This window comes from Schistocerca gregaria, chromosome 5 (genome assembly GCF_023897955.1).
Source record: "Schistocerca gregaria isolate iqSchGreg1 chromosome 5, iqSchGreg1.2, whole genome shotgun sequence".
Lineage (NCBI taxonomy): Eukaryota > Metazoa > Arthropoda > Insecta > Orthoptera > Acrididae > Schistocerca > Schistocerca gregaria.
In genome coordinates, this window is record NC_064924.1 from 406,676,145 (window position 1) to 406,701,930 (window position 25,786).

Consider the following 25,786-nt stretch of genomic DNA (forward strand, 5'->3'; position numbering starts at 1 on the left):
AGCGCACAGATTCTGGTTTCAACTGCGACTGGGACTTCGCGCGACACCATGGAAATTCCGCGGATGGGATGGAAGAATTGTCTCAAATAACTCAATGTCATCATAATGGTGGTGTTCCAGCTGTTGTTCATACGTAGACCCCTGTATTTTGTTTAGTTTCACAAGATTGGTCAGTTGCGACTTTTCGGGCCATTCTCAAGTGCTGCAGTCGCCAACATTTCGCAGTATATCCGAATATTTAATATCAGTCATGTCAGTCCCGGAAACGAGCACATATACAAGCAAAAGTCAAATTTAAAACATAATGTTTACCTAACACTACTGGCCATTAAAATTGCTACACCATGAAGAAGACGTGCTACAGACACGAAATTTAACCGACAGGAAGAAGACACTGTGATATACAAATGATTAGCTTTTCACAATATTCACACAAGGTTGCCGCCGGTGGCGACACCTACAACGTGCTGACATGAGGAAAGTTTCCAACAGATTTCTCATACACAAACAGCAGTTGACCGGCGTTGCATGGTGAAACGTTGTTGTGACGCCTCGACTAAGGAAGAGAAATGCGTACCATCACGTTCCGGACTTTGATAAAGGTCGGATTGTAGCCTATCGCGATTGCAGTTTATCGTATCGCGACATTGCTGCTCGCCTTGGTCGAGATCCAATGACCGTTAGCAGAATATGGAATCGATGGGTTTAGGAAGGTAATACGGAACGCCGTGCTGGATCCCAACGGCCTCGTATCACTAGCAGTCGAGATGACAGGTATCTTATCCACATGGCTGTAACGGATCGTGCAGCCTCGTCTCGATCCCTGAGTCAACAGATGGGGACGTTTGCAAGACAACAACCATCTGCACGAACAGTTCGGGCGACGGTTGCAGCAGCATGGACTATCATCTCGGAGATCATGGCTGCTGTTACCCTTGACGCTGCATCACAGACAGGAGCGCCTGTGGTGGTGTACTCAACGACGAAATTGGGTGCACGAATAGCAAAACGTCATACTGGCGTATCACCCGGCGTGATGGCCTGGGGTGCCATTGGTTACACGTCTTGGTCACCTCTTGTTCGCATTGACGGCACTTTGAACAGTAGACGTTACAGTTCAGATGTGTTACGACCCTTGCCTCTACCCTTCATTCGATACCTGTGAAACCGTACATTTGAGCAGGATGATGCACGACCGCATGTTGCAGGTCGTATACGGGCCTTTCTGGATACAGAAAATGTTCGACTGCTGCCCTGGCCAGAATATTCTCCAGAGGCCAGAGGTGGTTGTTCCGGGTACTGGTTTCTCAGGATCTATGCACCCAAATTGCGTGAAGATGTAATGACATGTAAGGTCTAGTATAATATATTTGTTCAATGAATACCCGTTTATCATCTGCATTTCTTCTTGGTGTAGCAATTTTAATGGCCAGTAGTGTACGTTAGCAGTCACCATGGAAGTACTATCACGTTGTTAGACACTGTATGTGCTCACTTTCAAACTTAAAAATTAGCGACTCAACGTGTCGTGAATTTTACATGCATGTGCCACCATACTGCTATGCACAAGTCACGCACACAGCTCCTGTAAGTTACGGAAGCAGATCTGCTGGCTTCAGAAAGTGCCTCATAAGAGTTTCATCGATAGCAGATCAGATGAATTTGGCGCCTAAGACATGCGTCCGCTATTGTGTTTCTCTGAAGTACCTCAGCCCAGTGTAGTACAATTTCGGCCTTGTGACATCTTGCCACTAGGTGCTATCGTCATCGGGGAAGACAAAATGTTCACAGTTGTCATGGTACCTTCGATTCGTACTACAGCCCCCTTGGACGTCCAGGTGATTGTCCTTCATAGCATCAGACCTATGTCCGTGGTGCAGAGTCCGTTTCTAGCAGCCCCTCGTCTCGATTACAGCGTATCTTGAAGCGACGAGACCTGGCGTAGCAAGAAACGAGATTCATCCAACCAAGCCACTCGTTTCCACCGACCCAAGGGCCATTATCGACTATCACGTACCCACTACAACCGTAAATGACGATGTCGTTGGATCAATAACACATAGGAATCGTCTGCTGGGGAATCCCACACTCAACAATGTGCGCTGAACGATGTGTTCCGAAACACTTGCTCCTGCACCAGCCCGTCAGATATACCAGACAACTACTGCCGAAGAACGCTGATCACGAACACCACGATGAAGAGTGATGTGGTATACGAGCACGTTTCTGAGCGCAACAACACATTAAGATCGACGTTTGGCGTGCTTCCCGATGACAAGCTCGTCCCGTGTGAGGACGGCTGAAGGCCTCGCCCAATGTCAGGGTCAGCGAGTGAACTACAGTTTCTTGAGAGGGCCCGGCCGTTATCTTCCGCTGATAGGGCTGTCGTGGAGCCGGGGAGCCGGTAGCTAAGCGCTCCCGAAGCGATACGACGGCAGTGGTCGCGTTATCTGGCGGGGTGTGAGGGTGGGTGGGGGGAAGTCGTAGGGGAGGCAGGTACGGGTCGGTCGCCGCGGGCGCTGCGGCCCTCCGAAAACACGCTGGCCTATAATTAAGGGAAACCCAAACACATTTGTGTAGTACTGACACCGCCAGATAGCGTGCGTTTAGCCTCCCGTCAGCCGGCCTTTTGTCGGCACACACACACACACTCGCACACAGAGGCGAGGCCGGCTTGCCGAGTGGGCGGAGCCGGGCGCAGGTACAGGGCCCCGCAGCGCAACCGCAACCTCGGCTTCCCCGCTGGGTTCCCAGGCGGCCCTGCGGACTTCGAGTGAGGCAGAAACCAGTGTCCGAGGTCGCTGCTCCCGCCCACCTGGACCTAGCAGAGTGTGATGTTGGCGCGCTACGTGGACACCTCCCACTCAAGAGACGTGCTTTAAATATGACAACCCGGAGTGATGTTGAAAAGTAAAGGTAAAACCGTCATCAAACCGAAGTTTTGTTTCACAACGCGTTTCTATGTCTTAAACTTCCATCAAGTGGACATCAGGCACGCATCTGTTGCGTTACGGCTATGGAATAAAATGTGAGGCTCCCTAGTAGAGAGTACGGGGCCGTAAGTTTTGTGGAGATCTCTAACTAAAAGGTAATGGAATATACAGGGTGTTACAGGAAGGTACGGCCAAACTTTCAGGAAACATTCCTCACACACAAATGAAGAAAAGATGTTATGTGCGCATGTGTCCGGAAACGCTTAATTTCCATGTTGGAGCTCATTTTAGTTTCTTGCACCTACGCTCAATGGAACACGTTATCATGATTTCATACGGGAAACTGTACCTGTGCTGCTAGAACATGTGCCTTTACAAGTACGACACAACATGTGGTTCATGCACGATGGAGCTCCTGCACATTTCAGTCGAAGTGTTCGTACACTTCACAACAACAGATTCGATGACTGATGGATTGGTAGAAGCGCACCAATTCCATGGCCTCCACGCTCTCCTTACCTAAACCCGCTTGAATTTCATTTATGGGAGCATTTGAAGGCTCTTGTCTACGCAACCAGGGTACCAAATGTAGAGACTCTTCGTGCTCGTATTGTGGACGGCTGTGATACAATACACCATTCTCCAGGGCTGAATCAGCGCATCAGGGATTCCATGCGACGGAGGGCGGATGCATGTATCCCCGCTAACGGAGGACATTTTGAACGTTTCCTGTAACAAACAGTTTGAAGTCACGCTGGTACGTTGTGTTGCTGTGTGTTTCCATTCCATTATTAATGTGATTTGAAGAGAAGTAATAAAATGATCTCTGACATGGAAAGTAATCGTTTCCGCACACATGTCCACATAACATATTTTCTTTCTTTGTGTGTGAGGAACGTTTCCTGAAAGTTTGGTCGTACCTTTTTGTAACACCCTGTATAAAAGTGAAAGTAAAATAAATAAAATAATAGTTATTTAACTAAAAGCTTCTTTATATGACACGTTGTTAAATCGGAGTGAAACTCGTTTCCGTCCGAAGAGGCCTCGGAAGGCCCAACGGGACCGACCGATAGCCGTGTCATCCTCAGTGCTACGCGTCACAGTTTGCGGATATGGAGGGGCATATGGTTAGCGCACCGCTCTCCCGTCCGTTGTCAGTTTTCGATTTAGGTGGTGGTGGTTGTTAGTGTTTAACGTCCCGTCGACAACGAGGTCATTAGAGACGGAGCGCAAGCTCGGGTTAGGGAAGGATTGGGAAGGAAATCGGCCGTGCCCTTTCAAAGGAACCATCCCGGCATTAGCCTGAAACGATTTAGGGAAATCACGGAAAACCTAAATCTGGATGGCCGGAGACGGGAATGAACCGTCGTCCTCCCGAATTTTCGATTTAGGAGCAGCTACTCCTCAGTCAAGTAACCCCTAAATTGGCCTCACAACAGCTGAGTACAGCCCACGTTCCAACAGCACTTGACAGACTCCAGTTGTCACCTGTTCTGCAGCTTGTCAAGTTCGACAGCGCTTAACTACGATGATCTGACGGGAACCGGTTCAAATGGCTCTGAGCACTATGGGACTTAACATCTGAGGTCATCAGTCCCCTAGAACTTAGAACTACTTAAACCTAACTAACCTAAGGACATCACACACATCCATGCCCGAGGCAGGATTCGAACCTGTGACCGTAGCAGTCGCGCGGTTCCAGACGGAAGCGCCTAGAACCGCTCGGGCACCGCAGCCGGCGCGGGAACCGGTGTTATTACTGTGATAAGGAAATCAGAGTAAAGGCTAAAAAATAAATTATCGTAGTTCCATAGAGATTTCTATACCTATACAGATAATCCTGAAAATTTGTGTCTGTGAATTTTTAACAACTATGAGAATACCTGTAAAATTAAAAATGATAAACGTGGGTCTCATGCAGTCGATAATAATATTGCATGAATAGTCCAGTTAAGCCACTAGCCATTTTATTGCACTGCAAATGATATGAGCAGCTCTATGATTTTATCCAACAAGAGCTGCGCTCTACACTCCTTAATATTATCTATTGCATGCGCCCCACATTTTACGTTTTAAATTTTACTAGTATTGTCATAGCCCTTGAAAATTCACAAATATTCAGGAGTATTTATATTGGGTTAGGAATCGGTATGGGGCTAGGAGAAATTATTTTATCCTTTTAGTCTGTTACAAAACCATGCTACATTAAAAGGTTATTTGTTTAAATAATTATTTTCTGCTTTTTAGTCTTGTACGTGAAATTTTTCATGCGCTTTCAATCATTCTGATCAGATTGCAACAGAGACGTGTCGTAAATTTCAGGTTTATTTCAGTTTTTCTTTGCCTAAGTCAATAAACAGATTGCTTGAACCTATATATATATCACGCGAAAATACTGTGAAATTAAAAATTAAAGTGATCGAGGTCACATTACGGCTTATCAGCATTCTTTATTTCCACGAAACATTCGAGATTCAAACAGAACAAAGGGTAAATCTCAATCGTACACAAAGTACCGTTCCCGCAAACCAAACACAAAAACGAGTTAATGTTGCGTTGTCATAGAGTTCTAAGCTATGCCGAAATTTGAAAATCTCTAGGTCATCGGGAAGTTAGATTGACAGCAACTTCAAAATTTGTACCGAACAGACAAAAGAGAGAAACAGAGTACCCTCCGTCACACAACAGACAGTAAAGTACATTAATATCGTATTGTCGTACAGTCGTAAGCTATGTCTAAAGTTTCAAATGTCTAATTCGTCGGGAAATTAGTAATAAATCAAACTGAAATTTTTTACCGAATACATAAAGACAAACAGGCGACCTAATAAAAATGTGGTGAAATGGCTCCACTGCTCAAAAGCTCCTTCCCTGTCGTGATAAATAATATGCACCACCACACTCTGTAAACACTGAGACAACAAAGATGGCGTCTACAAACCAATAACTGCAATGTGGACGTAGCATACGAAAACACTACTTCGGAGCAGGTACAGAAATAGAGTTTTGTTTTTCTGTACTAGATGGTGCCACAGGCTACTTCCAGATGTAACACAATACATATTTGCTATATTAATCTATATAAATCTACCTGATGACGAAGGTTTAAACCTTAGAAACGCGTTGTGAAAATAAATAAACAGGGAATGGCAACATAAAACATAATAGAAATAAAATCCACATCAACTAGTCTTTTATCCACATGCTAAAACTTTGCTAAGCATTTCAGCGCAGATATTTTTCAGAGCACTTCCTGCCGTTTTAAAGGAATCAGTTGAGATTAGATTAAGAAGTAACCTTATAAATAGATAGGAATGTGTTTGCTTAAGTTCTGCTTGGAATAATGCTCTCTGTCTCTCTCTGGTCAAACAACAAACAACAGTAAACTTCGGTGAAGCTACTTGTTTACCCCTCGGTACTGAGTGAGGTTGTGTAGTGATTAGCACACTCGACTGGAATTTGGAGGACGACATCTAAATTCACCATCTAAACAGCCAGGTATAGATTTCTTGTGATTTCCTTAAATGGTTCCAGACTATTTCGAGGATGGCTTCCTTGAAAATGGGGCAATCAATTTCCTTCCCTATCCTCGCGTAATCCGTGCTTGCGTTCCTCCTCTAATTGCCACGCTGTCGGCGGGACCTTTCACCCATTGGTAATAATGTTCACTGACGTTGGCCTTTTTAGTTACATGGTGGCGTTAGTTGTTTATGGAGTATATGTGTTGCCCTTCTGCATAACTGGTACTATGGTTGTTGACCGGTGTAGCATCACCTAACGGGAGTTTAAACTTCGTTGCATATGTGCCTTGAAAATAAAAGGCTGTGGACCTAGCCGTATGCTACTGGCTTAAGAAGGGTACGTTAACTGAACACTTAGCGGTTGGATGTATCGCAACGTGAGTAGGACTGAAGGATAATGGCTGTAGGTTTAGAGCTTTGTCTCGCAGATCAGTGAACGGTTAAGGATTAAGGAAGCCAATACCAACCGTGGAGTGGCTCATTCACGGTCTGCTCATGGTCTAGCACACCTACAGCGTGTCTTGGTTTCTACGAGTGGAAACTGCCAATGAGGTGAAAATGGAGCCCTGAACATATTTGTGCTATACTGTGAGCGGTACTCACACACAGGGCGAAACACAACAACAATCACCTCAACACTTATACATAAACACAGGCACTCATACAAACTGGTACAAGTAAATGAACTAACTGGTAATATTTCTCAAACAGAACACACCATCTAAAAAAAGAAAAAAAGAGAGAGTGAAGAGAAAGGGAGAGACTTAGAAAGAGACTTAACAGGCATTGTAGTAGACGAAAAAGAGGCGACTCCATTAGTTGAGATATGGACTCCAGTTCAACGGACTCCTACAGCACCAACGCTTAGTACAAGGCCCATGAAGAAGTGCTTGAACATGTTCGCACTTACACTACAGTAAATTTCCTTGAGAATGAGAAGCTTCTGTCCACGGATTAGCGCGTTTTTAGAAAACACTGGTCGTGGGAAACGTATCTTTTCTCACATGATATTCTACGAATTATGGATGGAAGGCAACTTGTAGATCCCATATTTCTATATTTCCTGAAAGGATTTGATGTGGTGCTCTAGTGCAGACTGTTAGCGAGGGTACGAACACATGGAATAGATTCCCGGACATTTGAGCGCCTCGAAGACATTTTAAGTAATGGGACGCCGTATGTTGTTTCCGACGGTGAGTGTTTAGCAGACATAATGCTTTCCTGACGAGTGCCCTCAGGGAAGAGTGACGGGACAGTAGTTATTTGCTGCATACATAGATAGTCTGGTGGACAGGGCAAGCAGCAGTATGCGGCTTTTTGCTGATTTGCTGATGATAGTGTGGTGTACGGGATGGTGTCGAAGTGGAATGACTGTGAAAGTATACAAGATAGATAAAATTTCTCTTGAATTGCAGCTAGTTCTAAATGCAGAAAAATGTAAGTTAATGAGGAGTAGTAGAAAAAACAAACCCGTAATATTCGGATACAGCAGTAGTAGGGGCCTGCTTCACACAGTCACATCATTCTGGGGGTAATGCTGCAAAGCATTATGAAATGGAGCGAGTGTGTGACGATTGTGGTACGGAAGGCGAATCGTGAAGTTTTGATTATTGGTGGAATTTTGGGAAAGTGTGATGCATTTGTCAAGGAGCCGCATATCGGACGCTAGTACGACATATACTTGAGTACTGCTCGGGGATTAAAGGAAGACATCCAAGCGGTTCAGAGGCGGGCTGCTATATTTGTTGCTGGTAGGTTCGAACAATACGCTAGTATTACGGAGTAGCTTCGTAAATACAAATGGGTATCCTGCAGGGAAGCGACGTCCTTTTAGAGGAACACTACTGAGAAAATATAGAGAACCGGAATTTGAAGCTGACGGCAGAACGTTTGTACTGCCGCTAACATACATTTCGCTTAAGGACCAAGAAGGTAAGATACGAGATATTAGGTCTCATACGGAGGCATATAGACAGTTGTTTTCCCCTCACTCTACTTGCGGATGGACCAGGAAAGGAAATGGCTAGTAGTGGTACAGGGTATACTTCGCCACATAAGGGACGGTGGTTTGCGAATTATGTATATGGATGGAGATGAGGATGAAGATATGTGGACATCCAAATATAGTACCAATAAACATATATGAAAGTAGAGGGACATTTGTAATCATATAATCTTGGAGGTTATTGTTCCAAACGCCACATTAAACGTGTCACTATTGTGACATAGATCTTTAGCCCCTAGCATAAATCACAGTAAGGGTACTGTGCTTGAGTAAGCTGTCGCCAGCACACCAGGCGGCAAAGAAATTGGGAGAAGATCGATAGTAGGAACAAGCAACACGCCCATCAGGAGAGAGGCCAAAATCAGACCTGCAGGCAACGTGCCTCCAACGCCCTCTCAACCGCCAGTATTCAGATCGCCGCCGCGGACCGGAGGGCCCAGCCAGTCATCCAGTGACTCAACGAGTCGAGTCATCAGTCGCAGCCCAGTGGGAGTCGCAGTCGCAGTTAGCTCAGCCTCCAGTTCAGAGTCAGACAGCACCTAGCGACCGGAGTAGTGTGTATAGCGCGACGTGTACTTCACCAGCAGTGAGGCTAACGTGGACTATTACGGAAGAGCTTGTATCACAACACCTGGACTATCTTAAGTAACTTCTTGTTCTTATGAATAAAGAAATCTGTTAATACATGTGTGCAGTTTGTGTTATACAGGGTGTTACAAAAAGGTACGGCCAAACTTTCAGGAAACATTCCTCACACACAAATAAAGAAAAGATGTTATGTGGACATGTGTCAGGAAACGCTTAATTTCCATGTTAGAGCTCATTTTAGTTTCGTCAGTATGTACTGTGGCCCAATTGAAGGAAGGTAATGTTGACTTCGGTGCTTGTGTTGACATGCGACACATTGCTGAACACTACTATCATCAAGCACATCAGTACGTAGCATCAACAGGTCAGTGTACATCACGAACGTGGTTTTGCAGTCAGTGCAACGTTTACAAATGCAGAGTTGGCAGATGCTCATTTGATGTATGGATTAGCACAAGGAAATAGCCGTGGCGCGGTACGTTTGTATTGAGACAGATTTCCAGAACGAAGGTGTCCCGACAGGAAGACGTTCGAAGCAATTGATCGGAGTCTTAGGGAGCACGGAGCATTCCAGCCTGTCACTCGTGACTGGGGAAAACCAGAACGACGAAGATACCTGCAATGAACGAGGTAATTCTTCGTGGAGTTGACGATAACCCTAATGTCAGCGTCAGAGAAGTTGCTGCTGTACAAGGTAACGTTGACCACGTCACTGTATGGAGAGTGCTACGGGAGAACCAGTTGTTGACGTACCATGTGCAGTGTGTGCAGGCACTATCAGCAGATGATTGGCCTCCACGGGTACACTTCTGCGAATGGTTCATCCAACAATGTGTCAATCCTCATTTCAGTGCAAACGTTCTCCTTACGGATGAGGCTTCATTCCAACGTGATCAAATTGTAAATTTTCGCAATCAACATGTGTGGGCTGACGAGAATCCGGACGCAATTGTACAATCACGTCATCAACACAGATTTTCTGTGAACGTTTGGGCAGGCATTGTTGGTGATGTCTTGATTGCGCCCCATGTTCTTCCACCTACGCTCAATGGAGCACGTTATCATGATTTCATACGGGATACTCTACCTGTGCTGCTACAACATGTGCCTTTACAAGTACGACACAACATGTGGTTCGTGCACGATGGAGCTCCTGCACATTTCAGTCGAAGTGTTCGTACACTTCTCAGCAACAGATTAGGTGACCGATGGATTGGTAGAGGCGGACCAATTCCATGGCCTCCACGCTCTCCTGACTTCAGCCCTCTTGACTTTCATTTATGGGGGCATTTGAAAGCTCTTGTCTACGCAAGCCTGGTACCAAATGTATAGACTCTCCGTGCTCGTATTGTGGACGGCTGTGATACAATACGCCATTCTCCAGGGCTGCATCAGCGCTACAGAGAGTCCATGCGACGGAGGGTGGATGCATGTATCCCCGCTAACGGAGGACATTTTGAACATTTCCTGTGTCAAAGTGAAGTCACGCTGGTACGTTCTGTTGCTGATGTGATTTGAAGAGAAGTAATAAAATGAGCTCTAACATGGAAAGTAAGCGTTTCTGGACACATATCCACGTAACATATTTTCTTTCTTTGTGAGTGAGGAATGTTTCCTGAAAATTCGGCCGTACCTTTTTGTAACACCCTGTAGAAAGAGGATATTGGCCACAAAACAATATTCTCTACTTGCTTCCCAAGGTAAAAGCCTACAGTGACGACGAGGCACACAAAAGGTACACACATGTTAAAACACACAAGGAGTCAGAATACACAGCATACACAACACATATAAATAGTAATCCTTTATTACATTGTATACAGGCATCGTGTAGAATGTATAACCTATAGTAATAACCAGTTATTGTACCAGGTACAATGGCAAGCATATAAAACGCTAACCTAGAATTGAGTAGCGAACATATTAAAACATCTTAGTAAGTAGCCCTGGGAGGCACAGCACAGGTATGGCGGGCTCGAGGTCACATTCCGAGACCTCCTGCCTGGACAGCGCAGGTGAGAGAACATATACTACGCAGTCTTCTCCTTTTCTCGCTCTTCTTAAATAAAAATTTTTCCACTTATCATACCCTCCTTCCAATTTTTCATTTATAATAATTTAATTTATTTATAATAATTTAATAAGTATAATATGGGTACCATTCACTCAAAAACACTCCGTCTTCAGGCCACAAGTGGCCCATCGGGACCATCCGACCGCCATGTTATCCTCAACTGAGGATGCGGATAGGAGGGGAGTGTGGTCAGCACACCGCACTCCCAGTCGTTATGATGGTTTCTTTGGCCGGAGCCGTTACTATTCGGTCGAATAGCGCCTCAGTTGGCATCACGAGGCTGAGTGCACCCCGAAAAATGGCAACAGCACATGGCGGCCCAGATGGTCACCCGTCCAAGTGCCAGACACGCCCGACAGCGCTTTACTTCGGTGATCTGACGGGAACCGGTGTAGCCACTGTGGCAAGGCCGTTACATTCACACAAGGAAAGAGGACAATAGATCTACAAGAGGCCCCACCTCCACGTGGTGCTACAGACCGAGGCCTCAGGTGCGTAGCGTAAGAGCTTCGCGGTTGCGGTCGTTGGCCTCCGGCTTAGTGGACTGACTGGAGCACTACAGTCTGCACAAAACTTACCAGGTAGCAGCCCTAGTAGCCTAATGCAGCACACAAAAAAATGAATTAATGGCTGTTGCCGAAGATGTCAGCCGGATGCATTCCCGTAAGATGTTTAAACATTTTAGCCCGTTCGATACGCCGGAGTTCAGGCGGTATGGTTGCCCCCGGCTTAATATTTCATTTGTTCAATTCGCACTAAGTACGTAGAAGCCACATTTTAACACAACTAATAATTTTAAAAAAATTGCGTGTGACTAGGGCCTCCCGTCAGGTAGACCGTTCGCCGGATGCAAATCTTTCGATTTGACGGCACTTCGGCGACTTGCGCGTCGATGGGGATGAAATGATTATGATCAGGACAACACAATACGCAGTCCCTCAGCGGAGAAAATCTCCGTCCCAGCCGGGAATAGAACCTAGGCTCTTAGGATTGACGTTCTGTCGTGCTGACCACTCAGCTACCGGGGGCGGACACAACAAATAATGACATGTTGATACGCTCCATAAATTGCTACATAGTATTGTAATTAGTGAAATGAATTTTATGATATTTTCTAGAAAACTTTTTCGTTTTATGGAACCCTAGTGAAGTCGTGTTGCAAGCTGTAGCATAAATTGTGTACTCTTTACAGTTATTCATATCTTTCATTTGTCCAATGTACGTCAGTTCTTCATTATGTTTAATCATTCAGACTTGCTAGACATCTCGAAGTAACGAGCTTGGCACTGTTTACTTTACAATACATTTAAGAGGAACATCAGTAAATGCACTGCTTTTGTATCGAACACAGTTTTGGACCCATGTGAAACAGTGAGATGACGAAAGTCAATGGGATCCTCTTACTACTGTGGCATAGTGCAGCAGTTCGACGTGAGGTGGACTCAACAAGTCGTTGCAAGTTCCATGCAGAAATACTGAGCCATGCTGCCTCTATAGCCGTCCACAATTGCGAAAATGTTGCCAGTGACCAGATTTTGTGCACGAAGTGACCTCTCGATTATGTCATGTATGTGATCCATTAGATTCGTGTCGGCCGATCTTGGTTCCCAAATCAATCGCTCGAATTCTTTAGAATGTTCTTCAAACCAATGATGAACAATGGCGGCCAGGTGACAATTCTATCTTTGTTTGGGAACATGAAGTCTGTATATGGCTGAAAATGGTCTCCGTATATCCAAACATAACCATTTCCAGTCAATGATCGGTTCAGTTGGACGAGGGAATCTAGTCTATTCCACGTAAACACAGCCTACACCATTATGGAGTCAACAGTTCCTTGTTGACAACTTGCGTCTATGGCTTTATGGGATCTGCACCACACTTGAACCCTACCATCAGCTCTAACCAATTGTCATCGGTACTCGTCTGACCAGGCCACGGTTTTCCAGTCGTATTCGGTCCAGTCCATGTCACCAGCCCAGGAGAGGCGCTGAACGGAATGTCGTGCAGTCAGCAGAGGTACTGGTGTTGGTCGCCTGCCGCCATAGCCCACTAACGCCAAATGTCGCCGCACTGCTCTGACAGATAAGATCGTCGTACGTCCCCCTGCTGTTGTCAGTGTTGCCTGTATATTGGTCTGACATAACGACAGCTCTATGCAAACGCCGCTGCTCATGGTCGTTAAGCGAAGCCTGTTGGCCAATGTGTTGTCGGTGGTGAGAGGTTTTTCCTGGAATTCGGTATTCTCGGCATACTCTTTACACTATGGGCCTCGGAGTACTGAATTCGCTAACGATTTCCGAAATGCAATGTTCCATGCATCTAGCTCAAGTTATCATTTCGCGTTCAAAGTCTGTTAATTCCCGTCTTGCGGCCATAATCACTTTGGAAACCTTATCATATAAATCACCTGAGTACAAATGATTGCTCTGACAATTCACTGCTTTTTTTTAAATGTGCATATCGCTATTCCATCACTTTTTTCACCTCACTGTACATAGTCAGGAGTTATAGAATGAAGCAAAATCTCAATGGAAGGAGTACCCCAGCAAGCCCTCCCAATATTTTTGTGGTAGCTTCGGTAATAGCATAAGTGACCTCTGTTACTTAAAAAAAATAAAAAGAAACAATGACTGAGACGCAAAGCAGTTGCTGATATGATAAAAAGAAGATGTATGTGTAAGTGTACAAAAACCACGAAGATGGGTGTACCGAGTGTCTGTAGGTCACGCCAGGATCTTCAAGGCTGTGGGCTTGCAACGTGTGTGTTTCTTTAAGAACTAAGAGAATTATTTAAAACGCATTTACATGTATTCTGACGGCACAAAATACAACTGGGAGCGCGTAGTACAGAATGACAGATCATTAGCAGGCCCAGGTGGTCATGGGAACAACGTCTCAAAGCAAATAGGTGAGAGGAGAGGGTGCACACTATGTTCAACTAGACGCTGGGACCAGAGAGTGCGTTCTTACGTCATCCCACATGACGCTCTGGCTGCATCCTGCTGACAGCAAGTGGTTTCGCTCCGACGCTCAGAAGGTGGTGCTTGGAGGATTGTCGGTCAGTGCATCTTATGGGAACAAGGAGCCTCTGCTGAGGTGACCATTCAACTCCGCATGTAGGCAGTAATACTTCACATTTGAATACTACAGACGAAAATTTAAGAAGAATAAATTTAGCGTTATCAAACAAATTAGAGATACCCCGCCTCCAGAATGGCTGGGCGACGGAATCAAAAATTTTGCAGATGTCAAAATCGTATCTAGCCTCTCCACTCTACTGCGCATTGAAGCCAATGCAGTGGCATCAACTCAAATGCATAATAATACAGTATGTTCTCGGATATACGCACCGGTGCAGGCGCTTATCTGCAAAGGAGTTGTTACTGTGGATATCCAGATCCACACACACAGAGCTCTGCCTGTAAGGCTATTAGCGAACGACGAATTAGTGTACAAAGAGGTGAAGACGCTACACGATCAAAGAGTAACAGCATGATAGAAATGTGACGAGCGTCAGTAGAAGAAGAGTGCCAATATCGTTTGACACCTGATCGGCGTACAGTGACAGCGTTCAACTATGTAGAAGCTTCTGTTCGGAATGATATTTGGTAAAAAATCCACAAATTGAACCCTTGGGGAAGGCAGACGACAAGCTCTGATTTACTGGAACCTAAATGGGCAAATTATACGTCGCAAGGAAATTCTAGGAAAACACTCACATGGAAGGCGTTGCACCAAGTTGTTCAAGAATATATCCACTGTTTAATTTCAAACAGAAAAATATATTTATCATAACATTTCAGAAAACAACAGTTTTGTTAAACAATTGATCAGTTAAAAGGAGGTTACTTTAAACCATGAATTAATCCCGAATTTGCTTTACCAGCCTCAAGACTGCGTAATGTGATTCTAATTAATAACATGAAAATCAAGATTCACAGGTTGGGTAATGGTCAGAATAAAACTCCATATTAAGTTTTTTCTTTCACCAAAAACAAATGAAATTCATTTAGCACGGGGAACCAGCCTTTCAAGAATCACTAGTTGAATAGAAAATTGCACCCTTTAAGAAAATTAAGTGGATCAAAACGCACAAAACGGGGCTCATACAAAAACTCTGTAATCAGTTGTAGAACGTTATTATCCACGCTAATTTAATTTCAGCGGAATAGATAGAAACAGACTGAGAAACTTTCTTCTGTTCATGACGGATTTGTTCAGCATTCGAGAGTGTTACAGAAGTACTTAACAAACGGTGATGTGAGATGTTGAAGGAAGACGTTGGTCATCACAGACAGCTTTACTCACAGGGTTCAAAAATCCCACGAGTACCCAAGTTCCAGAATGAGAAATGAGCATACTCGTTCCTGACGGAACAAGTGAAGCATCCAGAAGAGGAGAAGAAAATGAAATGAAACTTCGCAGATTGAGAGGCTATGTGATGTTATTTCACTGATTACAACTTCGACTCAGATTTGGAAAGAACTTGGCAGTAGAGCCCACGTATCACTAGGGCGTTGCACCTCCTCTCATTTCGATGCATGCACTGATTCGGTTAGGAATTGTATCATAAAGTCGTTGCATCCTCACCTGAGGCAAAGTGTGCCGCAACTGTTATTACAGGTCCATGATATCCTGGACAGTAGCGCTGGGGTGGACTTGACGACTAAGCAAGTCCCACAGACATTTTACCAGGAACTAATCTGGGGATCTTTCTGGTAGCAGGAATACCTCAACATCACACAGACAGTTCATAGAGACACTTGCCACTTGTGGATGAGCATTGTCCTGTTGGAAACTCTCACCACGATAGTGTCGCATCGGAACTAACATATAGGGACACAGGAAGTTAGCAGCGTATCGTTGTGACGTCAGAGTTACTCAGTCACTACCAGCAATGTCTAAGTCACATCCGAAGGATTCCCACACTAAGACACCAAGAGAAATACTGCTGTGCCTGAGCTAGCAGCAATAATCGCCGAAGATGGTTTTGCAGGGCTGTTCACAACCGCGATTCATCGTTAAATAGAAAGCGGTGTTATTGACCAGCAGTTCATGCTTCCCGGCCATGGCGATACTCCAAATGCAGCCGCTTAGGCTGTGGTGTAACGGCAGCCTACGTTGGGACCGTAATTGACTAGTACTGTTGCTGCTAGTCTTCGATCAGTGATCCGTTGCTTATTCTCGGATGTGAAAGGATGAGAATGTGCTTGGGTCTCAGTACCTCGAACCTTACTTATGGCGGCCAAACGTAGAGTATCCCAGCCCTGACGTTTCCAGGTAATGTAACATCAGGTCATTGTTACATTCGAATACTCGTACTCGCACAAATCAGGATATGGGGCAATTCGAGACCGACGTTGATTCCCCTTTACAACTCTGTCACGTTCTGAAAACGCTGTGGCCTGTGAAAACTGCGGTTTGTCAAAAGTGTTGACGAACTGACCTTTGGGACGCCAGACCAGAAGATGATCTGCAGTGCAGCTTGAAACCGGCAGTCGCTAATAAAGAATCATGATCCGGACCGTTTTCGTTTATTTACTATAACAAGAGAAATGAGATACGGCGTCGGTTAGGAGACACATACTGAGTCCAGCCGCAGCTCAGTGTTATACTGCCATATCAGGCTATTCGATCACATTTCTCAATTCATTCTTAAGCTATGGTTCTTTCGTGTAATTAGGTCAATCAGTGGCTTTCATCCGGCAACGACGGGTGGGGAACAACATCATTCTCACCTAGTGCTGTTGACAACTGCATAATACGGACATGGCACCTGACACATTCTCGCCATCGCCAATGCTAGTTCGTTTCCTGTACTCTGGATGTATAGAACAGTGAAACGCTTTACTGTGAATAGTCTGAAAAGAAATTACTGGTCTGTTTTGCTAGTCTTAAATTTTTGATTTAGCTATTGTGAGCACCATGTGCCTAAACATGTGGGTGTTAACCTTGTGAGCATCTCAAACATATATTAGTAATATATGTAAACTGTAGGTGGAGAGGGGAAGAAATGAAAGCAAAGGGAGGGAATTACTGTACTCAGCCGCATAGGGATATTAAGCGGAATCGGTGGCGCCGAGTGAAAATATGTACCTGTCTGGGAGGCGAACCACAGATCTCCTGCTTACTAGGCTGGTGGGTTAACCACTGCGCCATCCGAGGCACAGTGTTGCTGCAACTGCGCGGACTGTCTCAGCACCCCTCAGTGCCGATCCACATGCACATCGACCGCCACCTATCCGCAGTCCCTGTTCGTATCCTCCATTTACGCTCTCTCAGAGTCCCACAGGAGGTAGGACGTACTTGTGCATCCACACTCTAGATGGGGGATCCATTGACTAGCTAGGCCTTTCAAATTACATGAATTCATATAAGATATTAGCGTAATACTCTAATTGACTTTCCCTCATGTTTTGAAGTTTTTGAGAAAAACATTTGTGGTTATAGTCACCACCACAGTTAAATCAATTAACTGTTTCTTAGTTTTCTGTAAATGAAGCGTTGGTGAATAAAATGTAAAATTACTTGTTTATTTAACATGTGCTACAGCTTTATCCTAACTCATTGTATGAAACGAGCAGTCCTTTGATGATAGTGTGAGGTAATTTCTTTCATTAAAAATAATATGCAGGTAATGGTGGGTACAAATAATTAATTACTATAAACTGATATTTTTAAAAGTTTTAATTAATGCCCCACGTCACCAAACACGATTTCAGGATAGAAAATGATAATAAAGTTCTACACTATAAAATATATTTGCAGTTGTATTCTTATAATTTTCGTTATAGAATGGCCTATTACCAAACAGGCATGTGGTTTTGGAAAGGAGAAAGGAGGCGAAGGGGCATGTCATAGAAAATGGGAAGGAGAAGGAATGGAGTGGAGAGGAAGGAGGAGGGGAGGGTGAGGGGAGGGTGTGGCTTAGGAAGAGGGCGTGGCTTAGGAGAGGAATCATTCCATCAAGTGCTTACCCCTGACCCTGCATGTAGGCAGCCTGATGGTCCAACATCAAATTTGGCCACATCTAATGTTACTACGTAGCTGCTCATTCATACACAACTGTTGTTGTTGTTGTTGTTATTGTTGTGATCTTCAGTCCTGAGACTGCTTTGATGGAGCTCTCCATGCTACTCTATCCTGTGCAAATTTCTTCATCTCCCAGTACCTACTGCAGCCCACATCCTTCTAAATCTGCTTAGTGTATTCATCTCTTGGTCTCCCTCTATTATTGTTACCCTCCACGCTGTCCTGTAATACTAAATTGGTAATCCCTCGATGTCTCAGAACATGTCCTACCAACCGATCCCTTCTTCTAGTCAAGTTGTCCCACAAGCTCCTCTTCTCCCCAATTCTATTCAATACCTCCTCATTAGTTATGTGATCTCCCCATATAATTTTCACCATTCATTTCGAAAGCTTCTATTCTCTTCTTGTCTAAACCATTTATCGTACACGTTTCACTTCCATACACCGCTACACTCCATACAAATACTTTCAGAAACGACTTACTGACATTTCAATCTATACTCGATGTTAACAAATTTCTCTTCTAAGAAACGCTTTCCTTGCTATTGCCAGTCTACATTTTATATCCTCTATACTTCGACCATCATCAGTTATTTTGCTCCCCAAATAGCCAAACTCCTTTACTACTTTAAGTGTTTCATTTCCTAATCTAATACCCTCAGCATCGCCCGACTTAATTCGACTACATTTCATTATCCTCGTTTTGCTTTTGTTGATGTTCATCTTATACCCTCCTTTCAAGAAACTGCCCATTCCGTTCAACTGCTCTTGCAAGTCCTTTACTGTCTCTGACAGAATTACAATGTCATCGGCGAACCTCGAAATTTTTATTTCTTCACCATGGATTTTAATACCTACTCCGAACTTTTCTTTTGTTTCCTTTATTGCTTGCTCAATATACAGATTGAATAACATCGGGGATAAGTTACAACCCTGTCTCACTCCCTTCCCAACCATTGCTTCCCTTTCGTACCCCTCTACTCTTATAACTGCCATCTGATTTCTGTAGAAATCGCAAATAGCCTTTCGCTCCCTGTATTTTACCCCTGTCACCTTCAGAATTTGAAAGAGAGTATTCCAATCAACATTGTCAAAAGCTTTCTCTAAGTCTACAAATGTTAGAAACGCAGGTTTGCCATTCCTTAATCTAGCTTCTAAGATAAGTCGTAGGGTCAGTATTGCCTCACGTGTTCCAATATTTCTACGGAATCCAAACTGATCTTCCCCGAGGTCGGCTTCTATCAATTTTCCCATTCGTCTGTAAAGAATCTGCGTTAGTATTTTGCAGCTGCGACTTATTACACTGATAGTTCGGTAATTTTCACACCTGTCAACACGTGCTTTCTTTAGGATTGTAATTATTATGTTCTTCTTGAAGTCTGAGGGTATTTCGTCTGTCTCGTACATCTTGCTCACCAGATGGTAGAGTTTAGTCAGGACTGGCTCTCCCAAGGCTGTCAGTAGTTCTAATGGAAAGCTGTCTACTCCCGGGCGTTGTTTCGACTCAGGTCAAACTCTTCACGCAGTATCATATCTCCCATTTCATCTTCATCTACAGCCTCTTCCATTTCCATAATATTGTCCTCAAGTACATCGCCCTTGTGTAGACCCTCTAAATACTCCTGCCACCTTTCTGCTTTCCCTTCTTTGCTTAGAACTGGGTTTCCAGCTGAGCTCTTGATATTCATACAAGTGGTTCTCTTTTCTCCAAAGGTATCTTTAATTTTCCTGTAGGCAATATCTATCTTACCCCTAGTGAGATAAGCCTCTACATCCTTACATTTGTCCTCTAGCCCTGCTTAGCCATTTTACACTTCCTGTCGATCTCTTTTTTGAGACATTTGTATTCCTTTTTGCCTTCTTCATTTACTGCATTTTCATATTTTCTCCTTTCATCAATTAAATTCAATATTTCTTCTGTTACCCAAGGGTTTCTACTATCCCTCGTCTTTTTACCTATTTGATCCTCTGCTGCCTTCACTATTTCATCGCTCAAAGTTACCCATTCTTCTTCTACTGTATTTCTTTCTCCATTCCTGTCAATTGTTCCCTTATGCTCTCCCTGAAACTCAGTACAACATCTGGTTCTTTTTATTTATCCAGGTGCCATCTCCTTAAATTCCCACCTTTTTGCAAGTGTTAGGTATCCTGAATGTTTGCTGGTAAGCATAGATTACACTGTAATGCTGTTAAGCCAAATACTATATTTTAGCAGTATGTATGTCTCATGAGATGATAATTCCATGTGTCTCAGCAGTTTGGTACAAGTTCTTTAGCCGGTCGGAGTGGCCGTGCGGTTCTAGGCGCTACCGTGTGGAACGGCGCGACCGCTACGGTCGCATGTTCAAATCCTGCCTCGGGCTTGGATGTGTGTGATGTCCTTAGGTTAGTTCGGTTTAAGTAGTTCTACGTCTAGGGGAATGATGACCTCAGATGTTAAATCCCTTAGTAATTAGAGCCATTTGAAAATGCACAGACTTCTAGAGTGGAGGATGAAGACAGTGTTGGTACAGAATTACAGCACATTTCTGCACGAACTTAAGTACAGAACACTTCTGTCCGTGGTACGGCAGAGAGTACAGTTTCATTTAGGAGAAAGAAGAAAACATTTGAGTTCGGACTTCGTCTCGAGGTCTTAGGGAGAGCTGATACGTTGCAGTCTGTAAAAGATTATGGCGCCCACTATGCATCACCCTTATTCTCTTCTATGTAGTCTTTCAGAATAAACCTCCTTCTCGATAAATCGGGAATCCGTTGCAACAATAGTGAATCAATCGCTTTCCAGAAAGTCCTAAGTTCTTGCCTCCCCACCTAAATTATTTTGTTGACTGTCTCATCACACTGTCCCTGAAATCCTCCTAATAAGTCCAGTTTTCATCGATACTGAAGCTCTTCTGTCTTCCATCAAATTATTAAAGTTCCTCTAATTATTAGATATGCCGCATCCATCTGCCTTAATATACCTGAGTTCCACCAGACACTCCTGCTCTTCAGCTGTAACTTCCATATTAACTATGTTTTATTTTACATAGATAAAATGTGTCCTGCTGGGCCAAAGCCCTCAAAGATACACTGACGTTGCATACAATTACATTGGAAAAAATGTCATGAATTTATACAGCATTTCTCTTTACACATTCACACACATGGAACCATAGAATAACTAAAGGAAAGAACAGATAGAAGTTTACGATATATTCCAATAAAGTGTTACATGGGTGTGTAGATGTTCTGTAACTACAAAGGAGGCCGAATGTATGCCCATTATAACCATGGTGAGGAACCAAAGTGGGAAATAAGAAACCATTGGCAGCCCATTACAGAAAGCGTTCACCCAGCATCGGAAGCAAATATCTATTGTAAATAACAAAAATTCCACTTTTGCCGCATTGTACTAACATTACTATAGAAAATGATGTTCACAAGAATAATCGACGATTTTTTTTTTCATTTCATAGCTGCATTATGACTGAAACATTGTCAGTAACATTACTTCATATCAATTTTTTCCTGTCATCAACTGCAATGACTATATCGAAAGAAATTTTGTATTGACCAATCCTTTGCAGTGAAATTTGATGAAACGGCACAATTTATTCAATCATATAAAGTGTTACCAAAATACAGTCATGGTGTTAATCGAATGCTATGCATGCTGCAGTAAATCATTTTGGAAACTCTATGTACTTCATAACAACACTTCAGGTGATATATACTCTCCTGTTAATTTCTTTTTATTTCCATTCAGTAGTTATTTTCCAATGCCTAAAAATAAAAACTCATCAAATGGTTGTATGACATCATTAGTAATTTGTGGTATTTTCTTCTTGACGTGTCGATTACATATTGTTTTAGTGTTGCTTCAGTTGATATCCAGGCTTACTTTCAAGTTCTGTTAAGCTCCATCACTGACCACTCAATTTCATTTGTATCGGAGGCAAACAACGAACCTGCAGTGAAACAGTAGTATAGATATATTCCAGTAACTTATAGTCCTACTATATTTTCCTAGTTTAGTGATCTGAAATCTCCTTCTAGGACTCCAGAAAATGGTTTGGGGTATAGGGACTCTCTGACTCCTCTGTCAGCTCCGATTTCCCCACTGTTGTTGGCTGCTATAGGCTTGACACTGATGTGTATATCATTCAGTGTATTGTTTAAATCTATGATTTTCCCTCGGGAGTTGTTGATATTCAGATAAACACGTTCTCATTATATTTGAATCCCAGACAAAGTAATAACTCACAGTCATTGCTCTGTTGAATAATTTCCTTCATTACTGAAACTCATCCTTTATGCTACATACTGTTCTAAGACCAGCTAGTTACTCTTATTTATATTAAAAAAATTCATTGTTCCTTCGATACGACCATTGATAATTTTAATGAGTATCTAGGATATACATGAGAGATACTTGACAGTTGCCTCGTTTCTTATTTTCCCCCTTTCTTGTGAAATTGAACAACTGCAATTTTATGGAATTGTCTTCATTGCAGGAATTCTGTAAACATATACAAGTCCTGCAAGGGATTTATTTCCGGAATGTCATTCCATTAATTATTAGATATCTGTGTTAATGATTACTCTCCTGAACTACATAAATTTCTAAGGAAATTTTCAAATTTTTTAATCGTTCGCACTTTTTTGTTAATCATTGTGTTAACTGATGAAATGTGGTGTTGATTCAATTGAAATTTCTGTTGCTATTTAATTTTTGTTCATATTCTTATTATTTCTAGCGACTTATAAAATTTTTATTTGCTTGTACTCATGTCGCCTTAGTTTCCAAGTGGTTTGATTAGTTCGTCGTATTCTAACCCACTCCTCTTTCTTTTGCTTCTAATGCAATAAATTGGTTATCAGCTGTGAAAATACCTGTAGCCTTTGCTCAAATGCCGTTGGTAATATTAATAATAACAATGAGAATAAACTATTCTGGTAAGTTTTCGAAGTTTGACAACAAAAAAGTCACATAGTGATAGTTGGGTACAAGAATCAGTAGAAATATGAATTCGGAATGAAATGTAGTAAAAGAAAAGCTAATGGGAATGTGCACACTTTCACCAAGAGCACCATGCATTCTGCATAATAGACTTTTTCCGTATTTTGTTTTCTAAAGACTCTACGACAGAATTGTTCAAACACATTTTACTATGCACATGTATACGAATATTGGACTACTGCTTCATATCTAAATATTCTTGTTCACGAACGATAAACCTGTGTTTAACATATGTGGAGAGAGTGTGACATTACTATCACAAATTGCTACAAAGTGCTTATTCATTTTTTGCCATAAGTTAGTGGTTAATTTTGGTTAGAGTGTGCTGGCCAAATTTGCAAAGCTTTGCGTTTTTCTTACTGAGAAGATGTTGTCCTGGTGTTGTCTCTAGGTCCTCTTTGTCAGTATGAGGCGGTCCGTAGATCTCATTAGGAAAGGCGAAGGTCACCTGGGGGCTGAGCAGTTTTCATAGAAGTAAGGCTGCGCCCTGCTTAGTCCTTTCGTCAGCAGAGAAGCGTCTCTACAACCACAGAACGGAAAGTGCCTAGCTTTCTTTCCAAAGTTTGGTGGTCCCAATCAAATTGAATTGCCCCGCCACTGTGTTTGGCCCTAGGAAGCCGACCAATCAATGGGACACTCCTCCATCCCAGTACCAATCTCTTATTTGGTAACGTTCGTGTCGTATTCAAAGTGTGGGAAGTTTCTGCAGCATTGCCCTGTTTTTGAATGAAATTAACTATATTCGCATCTGTTACATTGGAAACCTACTGAGTCGTGGTTCAAATGGCTCTGAGCACTATGGAACATAACTGCTGTGGTCATCAGTCCCCTAGAACTTAGAATTACTTAAACCTAACTAATCTAAGGACACCACACACATCCATGCCCGAGGCAGGATTCGAACCTGCGACCGTAGCAGTCGCACGGTTCCGGACTGCGCGCCTAGAACCGCGAGACCACCACGGCCGGCTACTGAGTCGTCCTCTGCACAAAGCAGAGATTTTTTCGAAGATGGAGAGTTGTGGAGGCAGATACATTTTTCGTGGTAATTCGGTTGCTGCCAGCCGTGAGGGTCACTCTTCTACCGTCCGTTGTTTGATGCTGATGGACGCGTGGTTTGCTGATTTTCGTGAATGCTCGTTACTTGCTTACTTATCCACGGAATTTGTGTGGCTTTATTTGGGTGTAATTTGTGGCATCTTGTAGTATTTGATTTCGCGGGCTGCCCAGATGAGCAGATCTAATTGTGTTTTCTCTATACAGTCTTCCACATTTTTTGGTACGTTACCATTGTGATATGATTCGAGTTTTATTGTAAATTGTTGCCAATCATTATAGCAAATAAATATGTGTTGACATCTGCGTTCACTTCGATTCCAAGACTCTTTACGTCGTCCTACAACTTCTCCATGGATATGCGACCCACTAGTAACAAGTAGGGGTGCCCAGGAGGAATGGTCAGTATTCAGGGGTATGACAAGAACAATTATGCGACTCCAAAGAGGCTTACAAATATCGGTTCTAAGGTTCATATCTTAAGACCTAGGAACACATGTTCACTAAAAGATACGTGTTTCACAGTGGCGAGGATGGTACGCACTTCGGAGCAAACGTTTCCGTGTTATTTTTTTCTCTTTTTGGTCCATATTACCACATTAAAAAATTTGGAAAGCAAAGAGCCTGCAGTGGAAGAGACTAGTTTTACAGTATTGAAGGTAAAGAAGTACTTGTACCTCTTAAGGTATCCATTTTGGAGCCCATGTTTATAAGACTTTTTGCTTCGAATTATCGTTTCTGTCATATCCATAAATACTGGCCATTCCTCCTGAATATCCTTTATAACCGAGTGCACACATAAGCTTGTTGTTCTCACCGTAACGGCGTTATCGTTGTGCACAGTGGCCAATTTCAGTGGTCAGTTATACTAAGAATTAAGAGAAATGGAGGAGCATTGCGCTCTCCCGCCTTGTGTGATCAAAGATTTATTTTATAATGAGCATTGTAGCTACACTCCTTAACCATGTTCAAGAACTGGGACCAAATTTTCAAGATGAGGAGGTAGATTACAAGGAAATGGACATAGACGTCAGACTAGTGCAAAATCCTACAACCGTTCAAAATAAAATTCACGTACGATAGGCAGAACGGTTGTGTAGTAGTACAGGCTCTGTTCGAATGAAATGATAGTGTACTGTGTATAAAAGAAACTCAAAATTGAAATAAGGTTTAGAATGGGCACGTTATGGAGGATTTAACGTCTTACCGAGACAGTTCTCTGGATTGTACATTGAGCATTCGCTGTAATTCTACAGCCGGTTAGTGAAATGCTTACCCACATTCCGAATCCGGATTATGCCGTAGCACTCACGGCAGAATGTGAAATATTCTCGACGTGACCAGCATTCGTTAGCTTAACACTTGTGGACACTTACGAGAGAAAGTATTTATGTGTATATGTGAACATTTAACAAACACTACTTTAGGATTTACATCTGGTTATGGCACCATTTATGCACCACTGTAGGGTCTCGTAAACTTTCATTATCTCTAGTTTAGCTGCTTTACGACGTTGCTGAAATCTTTCGCTGAGAATAGGTCGTCAAGTGTTTTCCGGGATAAAATATATTT

At 43.1% G+C, this 25,786-nt stretch overlaps 1 protein-coding gene and 1 pseudogene across 4 annotated transcripts in view; one reads left to right on the forward strand and one right to left on the reverse strand.

The window, feature by feature from the left end:
• LOC126272409 (forkhead box protein B2-like) overlaps window positions 1-25,786 on the forward strand; it is a 637,167-nt gene that overhangs the window by 475,239 nt on the left and 136,142 nt on the right. The gene's annotated exons all lie outside the window — the stretch shown is intronic.
• On the reverse strand, window positions 11,421-11,538 carry LOC126274455 (5S ribosomal RNA; annotated as a pseudogene).